Here is a 5928-nt window from a genome sequence, read left to right as displayed (position 1 = left end):
TTTTCACAACATATAGTATTCACACAAATACTTTGAATTTACACCAAATAGTTATCATAAAAAAAAATTTCACAAATTTTTGAGATATACGCATATATCGTCCTCACTCATTCTAAGAAATTCTTATCGGACTCTATACATGAATCCTAGGAAACTCTATTCTACCTCCACGACTCAACACAGGATGATCCTAAGGATACTGGAACTAGAGCTCTGATACCAACTGTGACGCCCCTGTTTTCACACTTGGCTGCAGTCCAAGGTGAACCCAGAGATGTCAAACCTGTCATGCACCTCCACTGTGCAACAACATGTTTCACCAATCACAGTAATATCCTCTAGTGGAAACCAATATAAATGAAGGTACAAAACAGGCAAATAAGGGAAATAAATACTATAGACATGATACGGAAAGATATATCTCATAAATGAAATCATGTCCCAAATAAACTAAACTGGAATACAACTGATATACATCTGGAGTCTAAAATAACATGATATGTCTCAACATGAATCGATTAGAAATCGTACTAAGGCATATTGCCTTAACAATATGAGTACAAACTCAAATGACTAAATGGAAACATAAGATCACTGTGGAGTCCATACTAGTAAAAATACGCGACGGCGACTATGCAAGAACTCCGTCACCCTGCGACTCTCCGATGCTCTGAGCCGCCTGAAATGAGAAATAAAATAAAAGAAAAAGAACAACAACAAGAGCGTCAGAGCGCTACAGCAAGTTCACCTCCATCCGCCCCCAGGGGAAGGGCTGCTAGATGATGAAGTGGAGGCTCTATCTATTAAGCATAGTCTACCTAGATCATTTTCCCTGTATCTAATGGAATTAATATTTAGAAACTTACAACTTGAGACGTAGTACGTCGAGCGAAATAATCCAAACAAGGAAACCCTCATGTATATACCGTATGTCTCAGGTAGTAAATAACTAAATATTAACCCTGAACTAAGCAATCAAAATATAACTGGAAAGTAAAGCATCATAATAGACATCAGCATATGTATCTCGTGTACTCGTATAGCAAAGTATCTCAACAATGAGTAGAAACACTTTTGGCATCCGCCAAATACTCATGTAAATAGTTTATAATATTATCATTCTGAACTTCTTCCAACTCATCGCATCATCGCGCGGATCGACAAATAGGTATCATCGCATCATAGTGCGGATCGATAAATAGGTATCATCGCATCATAGTGCGGATCGATAAATAGGTATCATCGCATCATAGTGCGGATCGACAAATAGGTATCATCGCATCACAGTGCGGATCGACAAATAGGTATCATCGCATCACCGTGCGGATCGACAAATAGGTATCATCGCAGTCTCATTTGCGGTGTACTAACTCACAAGTAAATAGATCTCAATTCGTCATAATCCCCATGGGATACTCAAATGCATATTTAGTCATATTCATGACTGTAAGTATAACATCGAGCGGCTCAAACTCCACGATCGTGTCACAAATGGCGCAAACAAACTCCAGAAAATAAAACTGGACCAAACTGTCCAGTAAATGATCAGGGTTACCAACCCCGACTATCTGCTGTATTAACTAATGAATAGTAACAGTACGTATGAATAGTAACGTATGCATGAATAGTGATAGTATGTATAAATAGTACCCATACGTATGAATAGTGTCAGTACTTATGAATAATAACATTACATATGAATTACCCTCAGTATGTCAGTACTTATGAATAGTGTCGTATGTATGAACAATAACAGTACGTATGAATAGTACCCCCAGTATGCATGAATAGTAATAGTACTTATGAATAGTGCCGTACGTATGAACAGTACGGTATTTATAAATAGTACCACAGTATGTATGAATAGTACCCATGAATAGTGCCGTACGTATGAACAGTACGGTATTTATGAATATTACCGTACATATGAATAGTACCCATGAATAGTGTCGTACGTATGAAAAATACAGTATTTATGAATAGTACCATACATATGAACAGTGTTGTATTTATGAATAGTGTCGTACGAATGAATAGTACCGTACGTATGAATAGTACCGTATGTATGAATAGTACCATACGTATAAAAAATAGTAATAGTATTTCCAGCGGTAGACATGTACGTATAGTTCTAGCTAGTAATAATGAATAGTACCATACGTATAAAATAGTAACAGTATTTTCAGCGGTAGACATGTACGTATAGTTCTAGCTAGTAATATCATGTCTTTAGGAATTTGGTCTTATATTCTATTCATCAATTTTCATCAATATCAAGTCTTTTCTTCAATATCATGTATATTCATCAATTTTTATCAATATCATGTCTTTTCATCAATATCATGTATATTCATCAATATCATGTATATTCATCAAGATCAAAATTTACTGGGGATGGGTTTGGAAAGAGATGAACTTGCCTTTATTGATCTCTGAAATTGGACTCCCTATCCGTTCCTTTTCTCCGAATAGCCAAAGGCCCCTCTATCTTTTCCCCTCTTTTCTTCCTCTCTGTCTTTTCCTTCTCTCTCTCTCTCTCCTTCTTTCTCTCTCTCTCTCTCCCTCTCTCTCCCCTTCTCTTTCTCTCTCTTCTTTCTCTTTTCTGCGTGCTCAGAAGAGAGGGAGGGGAGATGCTTTTATAGGAGATGAGAGGAGAGGGGTAGGTGAGAAGTTAGGCAGGGTAGGTGAAATAGGAAAAAGAGAGAAAAAATATATATATATATATATATATATAATATTTTATATTATTTTAAAAATAGGATTTCAGACTTCGTTCTCAGAAAGCAATGAAAATTTACCCATAGCACCGTCTCGTCATTCTAAGATCAATGGTGTAAACCTCATATCTATATGATCAATATAAAAATTATAAAAAAATACAAATGCAATGAATGACAGTAGACGCGATACTGTCTCAAAATAGTATTTCAGTCTCCGTCGTCAGAACTCAATGAAACTTTACCCACAACAGGTTATTGATATTCTAAGATCAATGACATAAATCTCGTTCCCATCTGATCAATAGAAAAATTTCTAAAAATAAAATAGTATTAGTTTTCAGTAGACTCGCGATACCGAGGCTGAAACTGCGAATCGATCTCAAATCGATTCCAATCTGATCCATTCAGCCTAAAATAATCACCAATCATAATAAAACTCATTTATTATCATTTATAATAATATTTTCAAAATTTTCGGGGTTTTACAGTAGTGTGTTTTTCTGCATGTTTTGGAAATTTTTGTGATTTATGCCAATTTTGAAATTTAAGGGTTTTTTCAAATTTTAAAACTCTAAGTGTGCTTTTAGGAATTCCATATTGACAAAGGTCTGCTGAAAATTTTATATTTTATGTGTAATTTGTAGGATTTGAAATTTCAAGGAAGTTTGACCAAATTTTAAACTCTGGAGGTTGTTTTTGCATTTTCTAAAATATGGAGGGTGTTATTTATAAATTTTAAATTTATAGGGGACTGCTAGAAAATTTTAGATTTCATGTGTCATTTGTAAGTTTAAAAATTCTATGAGTTTTATATAATTTTGAACTCATGAGGGTGCCTTTGGTAATATTTTAAACTTTAAGGGTGTTTTTTTGTAAATTTCAAATTTACAAGGGGATACTGGTAATTTTTTAATTTCATGTGTCATTTGTAGGTTTTGAATTTTTAGGGTGGTTGTTGTAATTCTAAAGCCTTAATGGTGTATTTTATATTTTTTTTAACTTTGAGGATGTTTTTTTAAATTTTAGATTCATAAGGGACTGCTGGAAATTTCTAGATTTCATGTGTCATTTGTAAGCGTAGAAAATTATGAGGTATTTTTTATAATTTAAAGGTTGTTATTTATAATTTTTTAAAATTTGAGGTTTTTTATAAATTTCAAATTTTACAGGGAGGTGCTGGTAATTTTTGGATTTCATGTGCCTTATTTAGATTTTGAAGTTTTAGGGTGGCTTTTGTAATTCTAAACTCTTAAAGGCGTTTTTCAATTTTTTAAAACTTTAAGTGTTTTTTTGCAAATTATAAATTTATTATTGAAAATTTCCAAATTTAATTGTAAGTTTTGAAATTTCTATTAGTTTTTTGTAATTTTGAACTTTTAAGGTTGTTTTTTTTTGCACATTTTTAAATTTGAGGATGTTTTTTTAAAATTTCAAATTCACAAGGCGCTGTTGAATTTGATATGACATTCTGAGTTTGTCAACAGTCCTCTGAAAGTTTGTAGAAGCCTCTGAAAATATATAAAAAGATAACTTTGTTATAATAGGTTATCTTGCTTAGAGATATGATGGTCACTTGCACTATGATGGTCACTTGCTTAGAGATATGACCTAACTTAGAGATTTCTTAAATCCATGATTAACCTATAATAAAAAATAATAACTTTGTTATAATAGGTTATTATGCACGACACCAACTCTAGGCTATCTAAAAATTATTACAGATAGTTGATCCCTATCAAACACCGATGATGGAAGTTACAATCTGACGATTTTCAGAAGACTACAATTTGAAAACTTTCACGTAGATCGATGAAGGTTACAATCTAACATCCTTCACAACAACCGATGAAAGCTCTAATTCAACAGCCTTCACAATTAATATCAGGAAATACAATCTGACAACTCTCATATTTTCAAGGAGCCAAGACGAATGTTGCAAGATGACGATCTTTGCAACGTTCTAGCAAAAGAGACTACAAATTGACGGTCTCTTCAAATCAAAACGTATATATCTCTCAAACCGTAAGGAATTTAGCGAAAGGGACGGGAACAAACCGAACCCTTAGGTTAAGTTTTGTCGGCTCCGTCTCGTCGAGATAGTTGATTTTCATATATAATGCGTCCAATTCTGACTTATGGTTTGAAAGTTATGACATGTCCTTCGCCGCAAGTTATGTTCTGAAGCCCGTCTACAAGACTGGACTTCGCTTGAACATTGGACTTTACCTGAAGCTCGTCTGAAGCTCGCCTGAGGCTCACCTCTGTGTTCTAGAGTCAAGACGCAGAGTTCATCTCTGCGTCCTAACAACAAAACGCAGAGTTCATCGCTACGTTCCAGACTCAAAACGCAGATTTCGTGGCTGTGTTCCAGACTCAAAACGCAGAGTTCGTGGCTGCGTTCCAGACTCAAAACGCAAAGTTCGCTCGCTACGTTCCGGACTCAAAACACAAAGTTCGTGGCTGCGTTCCAGTCTCAAAACACAGAGTTTGTGGCTACATTCCAAAATCCAAATGCAGAGCCTAACTCTGCGTCTCAGGTCAAGAACGCAGAATTCATGCATTTTCAGGCTCAAATGCAGAGCCTAACTCTATGTCCAGGTCTAGAACGCAGAATTCGTACCCAAAATGCAATTCTTGCGTTTGACTCATTCAAACACGAGCTGAACGGTTTCAAAACCATTTCCACGATTTAAGGGGATCACCATCCTATCATAGAGAGATTTATGAAGGGCGGTTACACCCTATTAAACCCTCATTAAGGAGAGATTTAAGGGGATGATTACACCCCTTAATCCCCTATAAATAGCGGGAAACTCAACTAAGTTCAAGATCTCCAATTCATCCTCTTTTCGGCAGCAAAGAAGTGACCTTTTGGTAGATCATCTTTAAGGGAGATCAGCATTTATCCTTGGAGAGCTCAGAGCATTCTTCGGCAATAGGAGCTTTTTTCATCCTTGGTTTACAAACCGAATTTGGTTAAATCAACTCTTTCATAGAGTTTTAAACTCGTTTAGAGTTATCAACTCGTCAAGAATTTCAAACTTGCTTTGCAAGTTCATCCAAGATGTCGAGTCAAGAGACAAGACAATGTTCTAGCAAGGTGTTCGGATTGTTAACAAGAAGCAAACTTGACATGAGTTTTGAGGGAGGCATCCCATCGACATCAAGAAGAACTCAGATTAAACAAAGGGAAGGATCTCCGTCGACC

This window comes from Asparagus officinalis, chromosome 10 (genome assembly GCF_001876935.1).
Source record: "Asparagus officinalis chromosome 10, Aspof.V1, whole genome shotgun sequence".
Classification (NCBI taxonomy): domain Eukaryota; kingdom Viridiplantae; phylum Streptophyta; class Magnoliopsida; order Asparagales; family Asparagaceae; genus Asparagus; species Asparagus officinalis.
The sequence above is the reverse complement of the archived record's forward strand: the minus strand, read 5'-3'. Positions refer to the sequence as shown.